The 19,891-nt window shown below is 68.2% G+C and overlaps 5 non-coding genes across 5 annotated transcripts; all 5 read left to right on the forward strand.

The window, feature by feature from the left end:
- The first annotated feature begins 1,893 nt into the window (after positions 1-1,893).
- Positions 1,894-2,012, forward strand: LOC138919237 (5S ribosomal RNA). Its single transcript, XR_011429243.1, has one exon. It is a non-coding gene; the product is annotated as a 5S ribosomal RNA (ribosomal RNA).
- Positions 2,013-5,922: 3,910 nt separating this feature from the next.
- LOC138919238 (5S ribosomal RNA) lies at positions 5,923-6,041 on the forward strand. Its single transcript, XR_011429246.1, has one exon. It is a non-coding gene; the product is annotated as a 5S ribosomal RNA (ribosomal RNA).
- Positions 6,042-9,952: 3,911 nt separating this feature from the next.
- LOC138919241 (5S ribosomal RNA) lies at positions 9,953-10,071 on the forward strand. The gene has a single exon (XR_011429252.1). It is a non-coding gene; the product is annotated as a 5S ribosomal RNA (ribosomal RNA).
- A 3,910-nt stretch (positions 10,072-13,981) lies between these two features.
- LOC138919242 (5S ribosomal RNA) lies at positions 13,982-14,100 on the forward strand. The gene has a single exon (XR_011429253.1). It is a non-coding gene; the product is annotated as a 5S ribosomal RNA (ribosomal RNA).
- Positions 14,101-18,011: 3,911 nt separating this feature from the next.
- Positions 18,012-18,130, forward strand: LOC138919243 (5S ribosomal RNA). Its single transcript, XR_011429256.1, has one exon. It is a non-coding gene; the product is annotated as a 5S ribosomal RNA (ribosomal RNA).
- Positions 18,131-19,891: the final 1,761 nt, after the last annotated feature.

A 19,891-nucleotide genomic window follows, 5' to 3' on the forward strand; every position in this document is an offset into this window, starting at 1 on the left:
CCGCCTCGTGCCTGGGACGGGAGGACCGACGGCAGACCAACACGTCCCGACGAGAGGCGGCGTCCCCGACGACGGGACGCGGTGCCGTGGGAAATGGAGAGCCTGGCACAGCCGAGGTCCTGGTCAGACATGCGTTGATGGCGTCGCTCTCTTTCCCCCAGCCCGCCCCCCGCCCCCCACCCCGGCCCCCCGGCCCTTTCCTCTCCCTCGCGTCCCGAGGTCCCCTTTCCAACGGGATCCAAGAACGCCCACAGGGCCCAAACTCTTGAGATGGGCAGTGCAGACATCGTGCACTGGATCCCGGGTGGACGACGGGAGAGGGCTGCGGCCCAGAACCCTGAAGCCCAGAGGTCTCGGGACGGGGATACCGGTGACGTCGGGAGGCACCAACGGGTGTTCCGACGTGCGTTTCCCTCCCCGTAATCACACCGTGGCGCTCATCCGTCCATCCTCGGCGTGCTAGCCATCTTGGTAAAACTAAGGAGACTTAACGGGTGAGCTAACCTGTGGGAGACCCTGGGTAATGTCCCTACCTGCGCTCGAGCAGACTGTGGACGCTGTGGTCGTCGGGGAGGGGGTTCTGTACGTCTGGTAGATTGCGTTGGTTTCTCGGGCGAAGTTCTCCGTGTCCTGACTTTTCTGGCTGCTCGTTCTGTCAACTCAGGAAGTCCGGGGGCGCCCCGCAGAAAGAGGAAAAGAGCCAGAACGAAGAGGCGAAGAGAGAAGGAAAGAAACACACAAACACGCACGCGCACACAAAAACGCGCACACACAGAGCGAGAGCGAGAGCGAGAGCGAGAGCGAGAGCGAGCCCGAGCCCGGCTGCCTGTCCGTGGCTCCTGGGCGTCCGGGTCGCGGGACAGGGATCCCAGGAGCGCTGCACTCCTGAGACCCTGTCTGCACGTCCCAGGGCCCCAGGGGTGATCGCCAGCCCCAGGGCCCCCGCCTCCTTGCCCGGGCCCAGCTCAAGCACCACCGCCCTCCTGTGGGGAAGCTGCCTCTTGGGCAGGGCCTCTCTGTGTCAGCGTGAGCGTCTGTGTGTCTGTCCCGGGGGGTGTCTGTCTGGGTCCGTGTCTCGGATCCTCTCAATCTCTCTGTCTCTGCCTCTGTCTCTGTCTCTGTCTCTGTGTCTCTCAGGTCGGTCAGTCAGGAGCTGTCCAGGGTGGCCGCGGGGCCTGGGGTTGAGGGCGCGGTCCGGGTCCCGTGGGCGGGGCGCGGGGCGGGGCGGGGAAGGGTGGCCCGCCCTGGTCTCCCCGCGCCCCGCCGCCCGCCCCGGAGGGCTTTCCGGTGATGCCCTCTGGTCGCGCCGGTGGCTCCAGCTGGATTTGGGCAAGTTGGGGCCGGGCCGGAGCGGCGGCCGCCGGGGGTTGTTGGGCCCGGGTTCGTTGGGAGGCGCCTCGGGCCGGAGGGGCCTCGCCGGCCCGGGGCCCCGACGCGCTGACGCGCCGACGCGCCGACGCGCCCGACGCCCCGGGCCACCTGTCCCCGAGCAGAGCAGCCGGATGTCCTGCGACCCGTCGCCGGGATGCGGGCGGACAGGAGGCCTGGAGCGTCCGGGGCCGGCTTGGGAGAGCGCCTAGACTTGCGCCCCGCCCGCCCACAGTCCCCGGGGTGCCCGAGGCCTCCCGCGCCCTGGGCGGGCGGCAGGGCAGGGCAGGGCAGGGCAGGGCAGGGTTTGGCTGGCCGCGGCGGCGGCGGCGGCGGCGGCGGGAGGCAGTGGCAGGCAGGCGGCAGGCGGCGGAGCGCGGGGCGCAGGGGACGCGGGCGGCCGGTGCGCGTCACAGGGGCTCGGGCGCGCGCGTCACAGACGCCAGGCGACGGCGCGTCACAGGGGCCAGGCGACAGCGCGCGCGCGCGCGAGGCTTCTTAGGGGCGCCGGCGGCAGCCGCCAGCGTCTACGGCCATACCACCCTGAACGCGCCCGATCTCGTCTGATCTCGGAAGCTAAGCAGGGTCGGGCCTGGTTAGGACTTGGATGGGAGACCGCCTGGGAATACCGGGTGCTGTAGGCTTTTGCCTCCCGCCGCCTCCCTCTCCTTTTGCGCCCCCCCCCCCGCCCCCCGGCCCCAGCGCCGCTCCCTCCACGCTCCTCCCGCCCCTCCTCCCTCCTCACCGGTCGCCCCATCGCCCCGCCACGCCCCCACCGCTGTCCAGCCGCGCGAGTGCCCCGCGGCCGCGGCCACCGCCGCCGCCGCCGCCGCCGCCGCCCAGCCCTTCCACCTCGCGGCCCCACGGGAACCCAGGGCCAACCGGGGCCGGCCCCGCGTGGCCGTGCCCCCGACGCCGCCCTCGTCCGGCGGGCTCCCTCTGTCCTCGGCGGCCTCTTCCCACCCGCCAGGCTCCTGAGAGACCCTAGCGGTCCACTCGGCCGGCGCGGCACCCAAGCAGTTGGTCGAGTCGTGGTGTGCGATGGAACGGATCCCGCTCCGGGCTGCGGAGGCCCGGACAGCTTCAGCAAGCTGCCAGCAGCCCCTCCGTCTTCCAGAGCCCATCTAGGAAAGACCCCGGGTCAGGCCTCTCCAAACAGCACCTACAGAAGGACGGGGCCCACTGGGCTCGAGAGGAGCCTTCCGGGCCTGGCCATCCATCCCAAGCGGGACGGCTTCTGGATTTTCTGATGCCTGCGCCGTGTGTCAGCTTCTCCAAGTCGGTACCTGGCTGTCCTTGATACCGTCGTTCGCGAGAAACCCTCGTTTCCGCACCGGAGTTGGTACGGGTCCTTTTGTGTTGTCTTTCCTTAAAGACGTCCCCTTCCCCAAGTGTCTAAGTTTCAAGCGCCTCCCCCCGCTCCCCGGCTGGGATGCAACTCCGTCTCCGTCTTCGCTTTTGTCTTTTGGGGGGGGGGGGGTCCTGCCTTCGTTTGAAAGGTCGGTGTCTGGCTCCTCGTGGATCCCTTGCATCCGTTTTGATTCTGAACAGACTGGATGGAAGGATTAGGAATCTTGCTGCGCTGGCCCAGGGTTTTGGTGTCCCCTCACTCAGGTGCCTCACTCTGTCCTGCCCCCCTCCTGGCCTCTGTCTGCCAGAGGGAGTGGACGAGTCCCCCGAGAGGACATTTCCGTCCTCAGCGGCCAGCCCTTCCTGGCTCCTTGGCTTGAGCTTTCATATCGTGCGGCTCGGGCAGCTTTGAAAGTCTGCTCTTCCCCTGCCTGTGTCCGCGCAGACTATCGCGGAAAGGGGATCCGGGAAAGCGGGAGGGGAGTTTGCTCCAGGGGAGGAGAGCGGGGATGACAGGGAGGAGGAGAGGGGAGACTTGCCTCAGATCGCACGGACTTTTACATTTTCAAGGGGGGAATTCATCAAGGTAAGCCGTCTCTTCCCCACCGCAGACAGAAAGCAATAGTTGCTCGCTGTGGAGAAGCTGGGACATGCGGGCAGAGCAGGAAGAGAGGACCTCAACCTCCATCCTCTCACCGTTCAGCAATCATCCTGGGAGCGAATATCCTCGTGTTTCCCTTTTCCCGTGGGCCCCACTTTCCCTGCCAGAGCAGACCCAGGGCACCTGTGGCCTGCTTCCTGCTTGCCCGGGATGGCGGGGTGGCGGGGCGGGGCGGGCCGCGCGTCGCTCCCTGCAGGGTAGCGCCCTGGGTGGTTCTGGTTCCGACGGCTCCCCCAATCTGACCTCCGATGAGCGTGTTCTGCTGGGAGAACTGGGGCTGTGTCTCCGTAAGTTTCCCGGAGTGCGGGCCCGGAGGCTTGGTCTCAAACGAAGGCTCGGCAGCAAGGGCCGCCGTTCCTGCGAGGGACTCGCCCTCCCTGAGCGGCAGTTGCCTCATCTGGTTGGAAAGGGGGTCCTGTTAGTGCCTCGTCGGTGGCGTTGTTGCGAGCGCGGAAGCGGGAGCACGGAGCACACCGCTCAGCACGGAGCGCGGCACTGGTTGGTGCGCGCTCATCGTCTGCCGTCCTTCCCTGTGAGCATAGTGCTTTCCGCCGACATTCGCCCGGCACCTGCGGGCCGCGTGCCTGCTTGGGGCCGGACCCAGCAGCCGAGGACGCAGGTGCCAAAATCTCTGCCTTTGGGGGAGTTCGCCGCCTCGTGCCTGGGACGGGAGGACCGACGGCAGACCAACACGTCCCGACGAGAGGCGGCGTCCCCGACGACGGGACGCGGTGCCGTGGGAAATGGAGAGCCTGGCACAGCCGAGGTCCTGGTCAGACATGCGTTGATGGCGTCGCTCTCTTTCCCCCAGCCCGCCCCCCGCCCCCCACCCCGGCCCCCCGGCCCTTTCCTCTCCCTCGCGTCCCGAGGTCCCCTTTCCAACGGGATCCAAGAACGCCCACAGGGCCCAAACTCTTGAGATGGGCAGTGCAGACATCGTGCACTGGATCCCGGGTGGACGACGGGAGAGGGCTGCGGCCCAGAACCCTGAAGCCCAGAGGTCTCGGGACGGGGATACCGGTGACGTCGGGAGGCACCAACGGGTGTTCCGACGTGCGTTTCCCTCCCCGTAATCACACCGTGGCGCTCATCCGTCCATCCTCGGCGTGCTAGCCATCTTGGTAAAACTAAGGAGACTTAACGGGTGAGCTAACCTGTGGGAGACCCTGGGTAATGTCCCTACCTGCGCTCGAGCAGACTGTGGACGCTGTGGTCGTCGGGGAGGGGGTTCTGTACGTCTGGTAGATTGCGTTGGTTTCTCGGGCGAAGTTCTCCGTGTCCTGACTTTTCTGGCTGCTCGTTCTGTCAACTCAGGAAGTCCGGGGGCGCCCCGCAGAAAGAGGAAAAGAGCCAGAACGAAGAGGCGAAGAGAGAAGGAAAGAAACACACAAACACGCACGCGCACACAAAAACGCGCACACACAGAGCGAGAGCGAGAGCGAGAGCGAGAGCGAGAGCGAGCCCGAGCCCGGCTGCCTGTCCGTGGCTCCTGGGCGTCCGGGTCGCGGGACAGGGATCCCAGGAGCGCTGCACTCCTGAGACCCTGTCTGCACGTCCCAGGGCCCCAGGGGTGATCGCCAGCCCCAGGGCCCCCGCCTCCTTGCCCGGGCCCAGCTCAAGCACCACCGCCCTCCTGTGGGGAAGCTGCCTCTTGGGCAGGGCCTCTCTGTGTCAGCGTGAGCGTCTGTGTGTCTGTCCCGGGGGGTGTCTGTCTGGGTCCGTGTCTCGGATCCTCTCAATCTCTCTGTCTCTGCCTCTGTCTCTGTCTCTGTCTCTGTGTCTCTCAGGTCGGTCAGTCAGGAGCTGTCCAGGGTGGCCGCGGGGCCTGGGGTTGAGGGCGCGGTCCGGGTCCCGTGGGCGGGGCGCGGGGCGGGGCGGGGAAGGGTGGCCCGCCCTGGTCTCCCCGCGCCCCGCCGCCCGCCCCGGAGGGCTTTCCGGTGATGCCCTCTGGTCGCGCCGGTGGCTCCAGCTGGATTTGGGCAAGTTGGGGCCGGGCCGGAGCGGCGGCCGCCGGGGGTTGTTGGGCCCGGGTTCGTTGGGAGGCGCCTCGGGCCGGAGGGGCCTCGCCGGCCCGGGGCCCCGACGCGCTGACGCGCCGACGCGCCGACGCGCCCGACGCCCCGGGCCACCTGTCCCCGAGCAGAGCAGCCGGATGTCCTGCGACCCGTCGCCGGGATGCGGGCGGACAGGAGGCCTGGAGCGTCCGGGGCCGGCTTGGGAGAGCGCCTAGACTTGCGCCCCGCCCGCCCACAGTCCCCGGGGTGCCCGAGGCCTCCCGCGCCCTGGGCGGGCGGCAGGGCAGGGCAGGGCAGGGCAGGGCAGGGTTTGGCTGGCCGCGGCGGCGGCGGCGGCGGCGGCGGGAGGCAGTGGCAGGCAGGCGGCAGGCGGCGGAGCGCGGGGCGCAGGGGACGCGGGCGGCCGGTGCGCGTCACAGGGGCTCGGGCGCGCGCGTCACAGACGCCAGGCGACGGCGCGTCACAGGGGCCAGGCGACAGCGCGCGCGCGCGCGAGGCTTCTTAGGGGCGCCGGCGGCAGCCGCCAGCGTCTACGGCCATACCACCCTGAACGCGCCCGATCTCGTCTGATCTCGGAAGCTAAGCAGGGTCGGGCCTGGTTAGGACTTGGATGGGAGACCGCCTGGGAATACCGGGTGCTGTAGGCTTTTGCCTCCCGCCGCCTCCCTCTCCTTTTGCGCCCCCCCCCCCCGCCCCCCGGCCCCAGCGCCGCTCCCTCCACGCTCCTCCCGCCCCTCCTCCCTCCTCACCGGTCGCCCCATCGCCCCGCCACGCCCCCACCGCTGTCCAGCCGCGCGAGTGCCCCGCGGCCGCGGCCACCGCCGCCGCCGCCGCCGCCGCCGCCCAGCCCTTCCACCTCGCGGCCCCACGGGAACCCAGGGCCAACCGGGGCCGGCCCCGCGTGGCCGTGCCCCCGACGCCGCCCTCGTCCGGCGGGCTCCCTCTGTCCTCGGCGGCCTCTTCCCACCCGCCAGGCTCCTGAGAGACCCTAGCGGTCCACTCGGCCGGCGCGGCACCCAAGCAGTTGGTCGAGTCGTGGTGTGCGATGGAACGGATCCCGCTCCGGGCTGCGGAGGCCCGGACAGCTTCAGCAAGCTGCCAGCAGCCCCTCCGTCTTCCAGAGCCCATCTAGGAAAGACCCCGGGTCAGGCCTCTCCAAACAGCACCTACAGAAGGACGGGGCCCACTGGGCTCGAGAGGAGCCTTCCGGGCCTGGCCATCCATCCCAAGCGGGACGGCTTCTGGATTTTCTGATGCCTGCGCCGTGTGTCAGCTTCTCCAAGTCGGTACCTGGCTGTCCTTGATACCGTCGTTCGCGAGAAACCCTCGTTTCCGCACCGGAGTTGGTACGGGTCCTTTTGTGTTGTCTTTCCTTAAAGACGTCCCCTTCCCCAAGTGTCTAAGTTTCAAGCGCCTCCCCCCGCTCCCCGGCTGGGATGCAACTCCGTCTCCGTCTTCGCTTTTGTCTTTTGGGGGGGGGGGGGTCCTGCCTTCGTTTGAAAGGTCGGTGTCTGGCTCCTCGTGGATCCCTTGCATCAGTTTTGATTCTGAACAGACTGGATGGAAGGATTAGGAATCTTGCTGCGCTGGCCCAGGGTTTTGGTGTCCCCTCACTCAGGTGCCTCACTCTGTCCTGCCCCCCTCCTGGCCTCTGTCTGCCAGAGGGAGTGGACGAGTCCCCCGAGAGGACATTTCCGTCCTCAGCGGCCAGCCCTTCCTGGCTCCTTGGCTTGAGCTTTCATATCGTGCGGCTCGGGCAGCTTTGAAAGTCTGCTCTTCCCCTGCCTGTGTCCGCGCAGACTATCGCGGAAAGGGGATCCGGGAAAGCGGGAGGGGAGTTTGCTCCAGGGGAGGAGAGCGGGGATGACAGGGAGGAGGAGAGGGGAGACTTGCCTCAGATCGCACGGACTTTTACATTTTCAAGGGGGGAATTCATCAAGGTAAGCCGTCTCTTCCCCACCGCAGACAGAAAGCAATAGTTGCTCGCTGTGGAGAAGCTGGGACATGCGGGCAGAGCAGGAAGAGAGGACCTCAACCTCCATCCTCTCACCGTTCAGCAATCATCCTGGGAGCGAATATCCTCGTGTTTCCCTTTTCCCGTGGGCCCCACTTTCCCTGCCAGAGCAGACCCAGGGCACCTGTGGCCTGCTTCCTGCTTGCCCGGGATGGCGGGGTGGCGGGGCGGGGCGGGCCGCGCGTCGCTCCCTGCAGGGTAGCGCCCTGGGTGGTTCTGGTTCCGACGGCTCCCCCAATCTGACCTCCGATGAGCGTGTTCTGCTGGGAGAACTGGGGCTGTGTCTCCGTAAGTTTCCCGGAGTGCGGGCCCGGAGGCTTGGTCTCAAACGAAGGCTCGGCAGCAAGGGCCGCCGTTCCTGCGAGGGACTCGCCCTCCCTGAGCGGCAGTTGCCTCATCTGGTTGGAAAGGGGGTCCTGTTAGTGCCTCGTCGGTGGCGTTGTTGCGAGCGCGGAAGCGGGAGCACGGAGCACACCGCTCAGCACGGAGCGCGGCACTGGTTGGTGCGCGCTCATCGTCTGCCGTCCTTCCCTGTGAGCATAGTGCTTTCCGCCGACATTCGCCCGGCACCTGCGGGCCGCGTGCCTGCTTGGGGCCGGACCCAGCAGCCGAGGACGCAGGTGCCAAAATCTCTGCCTTTGGGGGAGTTCGCCGCCTCGTGCCTGGGACGGGAGGACCGACGGCAGACCAACACGTCCCGACGAGAGGCGGCGTCCCCGACGACGGGACGCGGTGCCGTGGGAAATGGAGAGCCTGGCACAGCCGAGGTCCTGGTCAGACATGCGTTGATGGCGTCGCTCTCTTTCCCCCAGCCCGCCCCCCGCCCCCCACCCCGGCCCCCCGGCCCTTTCCTCTCCCTCGCGTCCCGAGGTCCCCTTTCCAACGGGATCCAAGAACGCCCACAGGGCCCAAACTCTTGAGATGGGCAGTGCAGACATCGTGCACTGGATCCCGGGTGGACGACGGGAGAGGGCTGCGGCCCAGAACCCTGAAGCCCAGAGGTCTCGGGACGGGGATACCGGTGACGTCGGGAGGCACCAACGGGTGTTCCGACGTGCGTTTCCCTCCCCGTAATCACACCGTGGCGCTCATCCGTCCATCCTCGGCGTGCTAGCCATCTTGGTAAAACTAAGGAGACTTAACGGGTGAGCTAACCTGTGGGAGACCCTGGGTAATGTCCCTACCTGCGCTCGAGCAGACTGTGGACGCTGTGGTCGTCGGGGAGGGGGTTCTGTACGTCTGGTAGATTGCGTTGGTTTCTCGGGCGAAGTTCTCCGTGTCCTGACTTTTCTGGCTGCTCGTTCTGTCAACTCAGGAAGTCCGGGGGCGCCCCGCAGAAAGAGGAAAAGAGCCAGAACGAAGAGGCGAAGAGAGAAGGAAAGAAACACACAAACACGCACGCGCACACAAAAACGCGCACACACAGAGCGAGAGCGAGAGCGAGAGCGAGAGCGAGAGCGAGCCCGAGCCCGGCTGCCTGTCCGTGGCTCCTGGGCGTCCGGGTCGCGGGACAGGGATCCCAGGAGCGCTGCACTCCTGAGACCCTGTCTGCACGTCCCAGGGCCCCAGGGGTGATCGCCAGCCCCAGGGCCCCCGCCTCCTTGCCCGGGCCCAGCTCAAGCACCACCGCCCTCCTGTGGGGAAGCTGCCTCTTGGGCAGGGCCTCTCTGTGTCAGCGTGAGCGTCTGTGTGTCTGTCCCGGGGGGTGTCTGTCTGGGTCCGTGTCTCGGATCCTCTCAATCTCTCTGTCTCTGCCTCTGTCTCTGTCTCTGTCTCTGTGTCTCTCAGGTCGGTCAGTCAGGAGCTGTCCAGGGTGGCCGCGGGGCCTGGGGTTGAGGGCGCGGTCCGGGTCCCGTGGGCGGGGCGCGGGGCGGGGCGGGGAAGGGTGGCCCGCCCTGGTCTCCCCGCGCCCCGCCGCCCGCCCCGGAGGGCTTTCCGGTGATGCCCTCTGGTCGCGCCGGTGGCTCCAGCTGGATTTGGGCAAGTTGGGGCCGGGCCGGAGCGGCGGCCGCCGGGGGTTGTTGGGCCCGGGTTCGTTGGGAGGCGCCTCGGGCCGGAGGGGCCTCGCCGGCCCGGGGCCCCGACGCGCTGACGCGCCGACGCGCCGACGCGCCCGACGCCCCGGGCCACCTGTCCCCGAGCAGAGCAGCCGGATGTCCTGCGACCCGTCGCCGGGATGCGGGCGGACAGGAGGCCTGGAGCGTCCGGGGCCGGCTTGGGAGAGCGCCTAGACTTGCGCCCCGCCCGCCCACAGTCCCCGGGGTGCCCGAGGCCTCCCGCGCCCTGGGCGGGCGGCAGGGCAGGGCAGGGCAGGGCAGGGCAGGGTTTGGCTGGCCGCGGCGGCGGCGGCGGCGGCGGCGGGAGGCAGTGGCAGGCAGGCGGCAGGCGGCGGAGCGCGGGGCGCAGGGGACGCGGGCGGCCGGTGCGCGTCACAGGGGCTCGGGCGCGCGCGTCACAGACGCCAGGCGACGGCGCGTCACAGGGGCCAGGCGACAGCGCGCGCGCGCGCGAGGCTTCTTAGGGGCGCCGGCGGCAGCCGCCAGCGTCTACGGCCATACCACCCTGAACGCGCCCGATCTCGTCTGATCTCGGAAGCTAAGCAGGGTCGGGCCTGGTTAGGACTTGGATGGGAGACCGCCTGGGAATACCGGGTGCTGTAGGCTTTTGCCTCCCGCCGCCTCCCTCTCCTTTTGCGCCCCCCCCCCCGCCCCCCGGCCCCAGCGCCGCTCCCTCCACGCTCCTCCCGCCCCTCCTCCCTCCTCACCGGTCGCCCCATCGCCCCGCCACGCCCCCACCGCTGTCCAGCCGCGCGAGTGCCCCGCGGCCGCGGCCACCGCCGCCGCCGCCGCCGCCGCCGCCCAGCCCTTCCACCTCGCGGCCCCACGGGAACCCAGGGCCAACCGGGGCCGGCCCCGCGTGGCCGTGCCCCCGACGCCGCCCTCGTCCGGCGGGCTCCCTCTGTCCTCGGCGGCCTCTTCCCACCCGCCAGGCTCCTGAGAGACCCTAGCGGTCCACTCGGCCGGCGCGGCACCCAAGCAGTTGGTCGAGTCGTGGTGTGCGATGGAACGGATCCCGCTCCGGGCTGCGGAGGCCCGGACAGCTTCAGCAAGCTGCCAGCAGCCCCTCCGTCTTCCAGAGCCCATCTAGGAAAGACCCCGGGTCAGGCCTCTCCAAACAGCACCTACAGAAGGACGGGGCCCACTGGGCTCGAGAGGAGCCTTCCGGGCCTGGCCATCCATCCCAAGCGGGACGGCTTCTGGATTTTCTGATGCCTGCGCCGTGTGTCAGCTTCTCCAAGTCGGTACCTGGCTGTCCTTGATACCGTCGTTCGCGAGAAACCCTCGTTTCCGCACCGGAGTTGGTACGGGTCCTTTTGTGTTGTCTTTCCTTAAAGACGTCCCCTTCCCCAAGTGTCTAAGTTTCAAGCGCCTCCCCCCGCTCCCCGGCTGGGATGCAACTCCGTCTCCGTCTTCGCTTTTGTCTTTTGGGGGGGGGGGGGTCCTGCCTTCGTTTGAAAGGTCGGTGTCTGGCTCCTCGTGGATCCCTTGCATCAGTTTTGATTCTGAACAGACTGGATGGAAGGATTAGGAATCTTGCTGCGCTGGCCCAGGGTTTTGGTGTCCCCTCACTCAGGTGCCTCACTCTGTCCTGCCCCCCTCCTGGCCTCTGTCTGCCAGAGGGAGTGGACGAGTCCCCCGAGAGGACATTTCCGTCCTCAGCGGCCAGCCCTTCCTGGCTCCTTGGCTTGAGCTTTCATATCGTGCGGCTCGGGCAGCTTTGAAAGTCTGCTCTTCCCCTGCCTGTGTCCGCGCAGACTATCGCGGAAAGGGGATCCGGGAAAGCGGGAGGGGAGTTTGCTCCAGGGGAGGAGAGCGGGGATGACAGGGAGGAGGAGAGGGGAGACTTGCCTCAGATCGCACGGACTTTTACATTTTCAAGGGGGGAATTCATCAAGGTAAGCCGTCTCTTCCCCACCGCAGACAGAAAGCAATAGTTGCTCGCTGTGGAGAAGCTGGGACATGCGGGCAGAGCAGGAAGAGAGGACCTCAACCTCCATCCTCTCACCGTTCAGCAATCATCCTGGGAGCGAATATCCTCGTGTTTCCCTTTTCCCGTGGGCCCCACTTTCCCTGCCAGAGCAGACCCAGGGCACCTGTGGCCTGCTTCCTGCTTGCCCGGGATGGCGGGGTGGCGGGGCGGGGCGGGCCGCGCGTCGCTCCCTGCAGGGTAGCGCCCTGGGTGGTTCTGGTTCCGACGGCTCCCCCAATCTGACCTCCGATGAGCGTGTTCTGCTGGGAGAACTGGGGCTGTGTCTCCGTAAGTTTCCCGGAGTGCGGGCCCGGAGGCTTGGTCTCAAACGAAGGCTCGGCAGCAAGGGCCGCCGTTCCTGCGAGGGACTCGCCCTCCCTGAGCGGCAGTTGCCTCATCTGGTTGGAAAGGGGGTCCTGTTAGTGCCTCGTCGGTGGCGTTGTTGCGAGCGCGGAAGCGGGAGCACGGAGCACACCGCTCAGCACGGAGCGCGGCACTGGTTGGTGCGCGCTCATCGTCTGCCGTCCTTCCCTGTGAGCATAGTGCTTTCCGCCGACATTCGCCCGGCACCTGCGGGCCGCGTGCCTGCTTGGGGCCGGACCCAGCAGCCGAGGACGCAGGTGCCAAAATCTCTGCCTTTGGGGGAGTTCGCCGCCTCGTGCCTGGGACGGGAGGACCGACGGCAGACCAACACGTCCCGACGAGAGGCGGCGTCCCCGACGACGGGACGCGGTGCCGTGGGAAATGGAGAGCCTGGCACAGCCGAGGTCCTGGTCAGACATGCGTTGATGGCGTCGCTCTCTTTCCCCCAGCCCGCCCCCCGCCCCCCACCCCGGCCCCCCGGCCCTTTCCTCTCCCTCGCGTCCCGAGGTCCCCTTTCCAACGGGATCCAAGAACGCCCACAGGGCCCAAACTCTTGAGATGGGCAGTGCAGACATCGTGCACTGGATCCCGGGTGGACGACGGGAGAGGGCTGCGGCCCAGAACCCTGAAGCCCAGAGGTCTCGGGACGGGGATACCGGTGACGTCGGGAGGCACCAACGGGTGTTCCGACGTGCGTTTCCCTCCCCGTAATCACACCGTGGCGCTCATCCGTCCATCCTCGGCGTGCTAGCCATCTTGGTAAAACTAAGGAGACTTAACGGGTGAGCTAACCTGTGGGAGACCCTGGGTAATGTCCCTACCTGCGCTCGAGCAGACTGTGGACGCTGTGGTCGTCGGGGAGGGGGTTCTGTACGTCTGGTAGATTGCGTTGGTTTCTCGGGCGAAGTTCTCCGTGTCCTGACTTTTCTGGCTGCTCGTTCTGTCAACTCAGGAAGTCCGGGGGCGCCCCGCAGAAAGAGGAAAAGAGCCAGAACGAAGAGGCGAAGAGAGAAGGAAAGAAACACACAAACACGCACGCGCACACAAAAACGCGCACACACAGAGCGAGAGCGAGAGCGAGAGCGAGAGCGAGCGCGAGCCCGAGCCCGGCTGCCTGTCCGTGGCTCCTGGGCGTCCGGGTCGCGGGACAGGGATCCCAGGAGCGCTGCACTCCTGAGACCCTGTCTGCACGTCCCAGGGCCCCAGGGGTGATCGCCAGCCCCAGGGCCCCCGCCTCCTTGCCCGGGCCCAGCTCAAGCACCACCGCCCTCCTGTGGGGAAGCTGCCTCTTGGGCAGGGCCTCTCTGTGTCAGCGTGAGCGTCTGTGTGTCTGTCCCGGGGGGTGTCTGTCTGGGTCCGTGTCTCGGATCCTCTCAATCTCTCTGTCTCTGCCTCTGTCTCTGTCTCTGTCTCTGTGTCTCTCAGGTCGGTCAGTCAGGAGCTGTCCAGGGTGGCCGCGGGGCCTGGGGTTGAGGGCGCGGTCCGGGTCCCGTGGGCGGGGCGCGGGGCGGGGCGGGGAAGGGTGGCCCGCCCTGGTCTCCCCGCGCCCCGCCGCCCGCCCCGGAGGGCTTTCCGGTGATGCCCTCTGGTCGCGCCGGTGGCTCCAGCTGGATTTGGGCAAGTTGGGGCCGGGCCGGAGCGGCGGCCGCCGGGGGTTGTTGGGCCCGGGTTCGTTGGGAGGCGCCTCGGGCCGGAGGGGCCTCGCCGGCCCGGGGCCCCGACGCGCTGACGCGCCGACGCGCCGACGCGCCCGACGCCCCGGGCCACCTGTCCCCGAGCAGAGCAGCCGGATGTCCTGCGACCCGTCGCCGGGATGCGGGCGGACAGGAGGCCTGGAGCGTCCGGGGCCGGCTTGGGAGAGCGCCTAGACTTGCGCCCCGCCCGCCCACAGTCCCCGGGGTGCCCGAGGCCTCCCGCGCCCTGGGCGGGCGGCAGGGCAGGGCAGGGCAGGGCAGGGCAGGGTTTGGCTGGCCGCGGCGGCGGCGGCGGCGGCGGCGGGAGGCAGTGGCAGGCAGGCGGCAGGCGGCGGAGCGCGGGGCGCAGGGGACGCGGGCGGCCGGTGCGCGTCACAGGGGCTCGGGCGCGCGCGTCACAGACGCCAGGCGACGGCGCGTCACAGGGGCCAGGCGACAGCGCGCGCGCGCGCGAGGCTTCTTAGGGGCGCCGGCGGCAGCCGCCAGCGTCTACGGCCATACCACCCTGAACGCGCCCGATCTCGTCTGATCTCGGAAGCTAAGCAGGGTCGGGCCTGGTTAGGACTTGGATGGGAGACCGCCTGGGAATACCGGGTGCTGTAGGCTTTTGCCTCCCGCCGCCTCCCTCTCCTTTTGCGCCCCCCCCCCCCGCCCCCCGGCCCCAGCGCCGCTCCCTCCACGCTCCTCCCGCCCCTCCTCCCTCCTCACCGGTCGCCCCATCGCCCCGCCACGCCCCCACCGCTGTCCAGCCGCGCGAGTGCCCCGCGGCCGCGGCCACCGCCGCCGCCGCCGCCGCCGCCGCCCAGCCCTTCCACCTCGCGGCCCCACGGGAACCCAGGGCCAACCGGGGCCGGCCCCGCGTGGCCGTGCCCCCGACGCCGCCCTCGTCCGGCGGGCTCCCTCTGTCCTCGGCGGCCTCTTCCCACCCGCCAGGCTCCTGAGAGACCCTAGCGGTCCACTCGGCCGGCGCGGCACCCAAGCAGTTGGTCGAGTCGTGGTGTGCGATGGAACGGATCCCGCTCCGGGCTGCGGAGGCCCGGACAGCTTCAGCAAGCTGCCAGCAGCCCCTCCGTCTTCCAGAGCCCATCTAGGAAAGACCCCGGGTCAGGCCTCTCCAAACAGCACCTACAGAAGGACGGGGCCCACTGGGCTCGAGAGGAGCCTTCCGGGCCTGGCCATCCATCCCAAGCGGGACGGCTTCTGGATTTTCTGATGCCTGCGCCGTGTGTCAGCTTCTCCAAGTCGGTACCTGGCTGTCCTTGATACCGTCGTTCGCGAGAAACCCTCGTTTCCGCACCGGAGTTGGTACGGGTCCTTTTGTGTTGTCTTTCCTTAAAGACGTCCCCTTCCCCAAGTGTCTAAGTTTCAAGCGCCTCCCCCCGCTCCCCGGCTGGGATGCAACTCCGTCTCCGTCTTCGCTTTTGTCTTTTGGGGGGGGGGGGGTCCTGCCTTCGTTTGAAAGGTCGGTGTCTGGCTCCTCGTGGATCCCTTGCATCCGTTTTGATTCTGAACAGACTGGATGGAAGGATTAGGAATCTTGCTGCGCTGGCCCAGGGTTTTGGTGTCCCCTCACTCAGGTGCCTCACTCTGTCCTGCCCCCCTCCTGGCCTCTGTCTGCCAGAGGGAGTGGACGAGTCCCCCGAGAGGACATTTCCGTCCTCAGCGGCCAGCCCTTCCTGGCTCCTTGGCTTGAGCTTTCATATCGTGCGGCTCGGGCAGCTTTGAAAGTCTGCTCTTCCCCTGCCTGTGTCCGCGCAGACTATCGCGGAAAGGGGATCCGGGAAAGCGGGAGGGGAGTTTGCTCCAGGGGAGGAGAGCGGGGATGACAGGGAGGAGGAGAGGGGAGACTTGCCTCAGATCGCACGGACTTTTACATTTTCAAGGGGGGAATTCATCAAGGTAAGCCGTCTCTTCCCCACCGCAGACAGAAAGCAATAGTTGCTCGCTGTGGAGAAGCTGGGACATGCGGGCAGAGCAGGAAGAGAGGACCTCAACCTCCATCCTCTCACCGTTCAGCAATCATCCTGGGAGCGAATATCCTCGTGTTTCCCTTTTCCCGTGGGCCCCACTTTCCCTGCCAGAGCAGACCCAGGGCACCTGTGGCCTGCTTCCTGCTTGCCCGGGATGGCGGGGTGGCGGGGCGGGGCGGGCCGCGCGTCGCTCCCTGCAGGGTAGCGCCCTGGGTGGTTCTGGTTCCGACGGCTCCCCCAATCTGACCTCCGATGAGCGTGTTCTGCTGGGAGAACTGGGGCTGTGTCTCCGTAAGTTTCCCGGAGTGCGGGCCCGGAGGCTTGGTCTCAAACGAAGGCTCGGCAGCAAGGGCCGCCGTTCCTGCGAGGGACTCGCCCTCCCTGAGCGGCAGTTGCCTCATCTGGTTGGAAAGGGGGTCCTGTTAGTGCCTCGTCGGTGGCGTTGTTGCGAGCGCGGAAGCGGGAGCACGGAGCACACCGCTCAGCACGGAGCGCGGCACTGGTTGGTGCGCGCTCATCGTCTGCCGTCCTTCCCTGTGAGCATAGTGCTTTCCGCCGACATTCGCCCGGCACCTGCGGGCCGCGTGCCTGCTTGGGGCCGGACCCAGCAGCCGAGGACGCAGGTGCCAAAATCTCTGCCTTTGGGGGAGTTCGCCGCCTCGTGCCTGGGACGGGAGGACCGACGGCAGACCAACACGTCCCGACGAGAGGCGGCGTCCCCGACGACGGGACGCGGTGCCGTGGGAAATGGAGAGCCTGGCACAGCCGAGGTCCTGGTCAGACATGCGTTGATGGCGTCGCTCTCTTTCCCCCAGCCCGCCCCCCGCCCCCCACCCCGGCCCCCCGGCCCTTTCCTCTCCCTCGCGTCCCGAGGTCCCCTTTCCAACGGGATCCAAGAACGCCCACAGGGCCCAAACTCTTGAGATGGGCAGTGCAGACATCGTGCACTGGATCCCGGGTGGACGACGGGAGAGGGCTGCGGCCCAGAACCCTGAAGCCCAGAGGTCTCGGGACGGGGATACCGGTGACGTCGGGAGGCACCAACGGGTGTTCCGACGTGCGTTTCCCTCCCCGTAATCACACCGTGGCGCTCATCCGTCCATCCTCGGCGTGCTAGCCATCTTGGTAAAACTAAGGAGACTTAACGGGTGAGCTAACCTGTGGGAGACCCTGGGTAATGTCCCTACCTGCGCTCGAGCAGACTGTGGACGCTGTGGTCGTCGGGGAGGGGGTTCTGTACGTCTGGTAGATTGCGTTGGTTTCTCGGGCGAAGTTCTCCGTGTCCTGACTTTTCTGGCTGCTCGTTCTGTCAACTCAGGAAGTCCGGGGGCGCCCCGCAGAAAGAGGAAAAGAGCCAGAACGAAGAGGCGAAGAGAGAAGGAAAGAAACACACAAACACGCACGCGCACACAAAAACGCGCACACACAGAGCGAGAGCGAGAGCGAGAGCGAGAGCGAGAGCGAGCCCGAGCCCGGCTGCCTGTCCGTGGCTCCTGGGCGTCCGGGTCGCGGGACAGGGATCCCAGGAGCGCTGCACTCCTGAGACCCTGTCTGCACGTCCCAGGGCCCCAGGGGTGATCGCCAGCCCCAGGGCCCCCGCCTCCTTGCCCGGGCCCAGCTCAAGCACCACCGCCCTCCTGTGGGGAAGCTGCCTCTTGGGCAGGGCCTCTCTGTGTCAGCGTGAGCGTCTGTGTGTCTGTCCCGGGGGGTGTCTGTCTGGGTCCGTGTCTCGGATCCTCTCAATCTCTCTGTCTCTGCCTCTGTCTCTGTCTCTGTCTCTGTGTCTCTCAGGTCGGTCAGTCAGGAGCTGTCCAGGGTGGCCGCGGGGCCTGGGGTTGAGGGCGCGGTCCGGGTCCCGTGGGCGGGGCGCGGGGCGGGGCGGGGAAGGGTGGCCCGCCCTGGTCTCCCCGCGCCCCGCCGCCCGCCCCGGAGGGCTTTCCGGTGATGCCCTCTGGTCGCGCCGGTGGCTCCAGCTGGATTTGGGCAAGTTGGGGCCGGGCCGGAGCGGCGGCCGCCGGGGGTTGTTGGGCCCGGGTTCGTTGGGAGGCGCCTCGGGCCGGAGGGGCCTCGCCGGCCCGGGGCCCCGACGCGCTGACGCGCCGACGCGCCGACGCGCCCGACGCCCCGGGCCACCTGTCCCCGAGCAGAGCAGCCGGATGTCCTGCGACCCGTCGCCGGGATGCGGGCGGACAGGAGGCCTGGAGCGTCCGGGGCCGGCTTGGGAGAGCGCCTAGACTTGCGCCCCGCCCGCCCACAGTCCCCGGGGTGCCCGAGGCCTCCCGCGCCCTGGGCGGGCGGCAGGGCAGGGCAGGGCAGGGCAGGGCAGGGTTTGGCTGGCCGCGGCGGCGGCGGCGGCGGCGGCGGGAGGCAGTGGCAGGCAGGCGGCAGGCGGCGGAGCGCGGGGCGCAGGGGACGCGGGCGGCCGGTGCGCGTCACAGGGGCTCGGGCGCGCGCGTCACAGACGCCAGGCGACGGCGCGTCACAGGGGCCAGGCGACAGCGCGCGCGCGCGCGAGGCTTCTTAGGGGCGCCGGCGGCAGCCGCCAGCGTCTACGGCCATACCACCCTGAACGCGCCCGATCTCGTCTGATCTCGGAAGCTAAGCAGGGTCGGGCCTGGTTAGGACTTGGATGGGAGACCGCCTGGGAATACCGGGTGCTGTAGGCTTTTGCCTCCCGCCGCCTCCCTCTCCTTTTGCGCCCCCCCCCCCCGCCCCCCGGCCCCAGCGCCGCTCCCTCCACGCTCCTCCCGCCCCTCCTCCCTCCTCACCGGTCGCCCCATCGCCCCGCCACGCCCCCACCGCTGTCCAGCCGCGCGAGTGCCCCGCGGCCGCGGCCACCGCCGCCGCCGCCGCCGCCGCCGCCCAGCCCTTCCACCTCGCGGCCCCACGGGAACCCAGGGCCAACCGGGGCCGGCCCCGCGTGGCCGTGCCCCCGACGCCGCCCTCGTCCGGCGGGCTCCCTCTGTCCTCGGCGGCCTCTTCCCACCCGCCAGGCTCCTGAGAGACCCTAGCGGTCCACTCGGCCGGCGCGGCACCCAAGCAGTTGGTCGAGTCGTGGTGTGCGATGGAACGGATCCCGCTCCGGGCTGCGGAGGCCCGGACAGCTTCAGCAAGCTGCCAGCAGCCCCTCCGTCTTCCAGAGCCCATCTAGGAAAGACCCCGGGTCAGGCCTCTCCAAACAGCACCTACAGAAGGACGGGGCCCACTGGGCTCGAGAGGAGCCTTCCGGGCCTGGCCATCCATCCCAAGCGGGACGGCTTCTGGATTTTCTGATGCCTGCGCCGTGTGTCAGCTTCTCCAAGTCGGTACCTGGCTGTCCTTGATACCGTCGTTCGCGAGAAACCCTCGTTTCCGCACCGGAGTTGGTACGGGTCCTTTTGTGTTGTCTTTCCTTAAAGACGTCCCCTTCCCCAAGTGTCTAAGTTTCAAGCGCCTCCCCCCGCTCCCCGGCTGGGATGCAACTCCGTCTCCGTCTTCGCTTTTGTCTTTTGGGGGGGGGGGGGTCCTGCCTTCGTTTGAAAGGTCGGTGTCTGGCTCCTCGTGGATCCCTTGCATCAGTTTTGATTCTGAACAGACTGGATGGAAGGATTAGGAATCTTGCTGCGCTGGCCCAGGGTTTTGGTGTCCCCTCACTCAGGTGCCTCACTCTGTCCTGCCCCCCTCCTGGCCTCTGTCTGCCAGAGGGAGTGGACGAGTCCCCCGAGAGGACATTTCCGTCCTCAGCGGCCAGCCCTTCCTGGCTCCTTGGCTTGAGCTTTCATATCGTGCGGCTCGGGCAGCTTTGAAAGTCTGCTCTTCCCCTGCCTGTGTCCGCGCAGACTATCGCGGAAAGGGGATCCGGGAAAGCGGGAGGGGAGTTTGCTCCAGGGGAGGAGAGCGGGGATGACAGGGAGGAGGAGAGGGGAGACTTGCCTCAGATCGCACGGACTTTTACATTTTCAAGGGGGGAATTCATCAAGGTAAGCCGTCTCTTCCCCACCGCAGACAGAAAGCAATAGTTGCTCGCTGTGGAGAAGCTGGGACATGCGGGCAGAGCAGGAAGAGAGGACCTCAACCTCCATCCTCTCACCGTTCAGCAATCATCCTGGGAGCGAATATCCTCGTGTTTCCCTTTTCCCGTGGGCCCCACTTTCCCTGCCAGAGCAGACCCAGGGCACCTGTGGCCTGCTTCCTGCTTGCCCGGGATGGCGGGGTGGCGGGGCGGGGCGGGCCGCGCGTCGCTCCCTGCAGGGTAGCGCCCTGGGTGGTTCTGGTTCCGACGGCTCCCCCAATCTGACCTCCGATGAGCGTGTTCTGCTGGGAGAACTGGGGCTGTGTCTCCGTAAGTTTCCCGGAGTGCGGGCCCGGAGGCTTGGTCTCAAACGAAGGCTCGGCAGCAAGGGCCGCCGTTCCTGCGAGGGACTCGCCCTCCCTGAGCGGCAGTTGCC

This window comes from Equus caballus, chromosome 1 (genome assembly GCF_041296265.1).
Source record: "Equus caballus isolate H_3958 breed thoroughbred chromosome 1, TB-T2T, whole genome shotgun sequence".
Taxonomy (NCBI): Eukaryota; Metazoa; Chordata; class Mammalia; order Perissodactyla; family Equidae; genus Equus; species Equus caballus.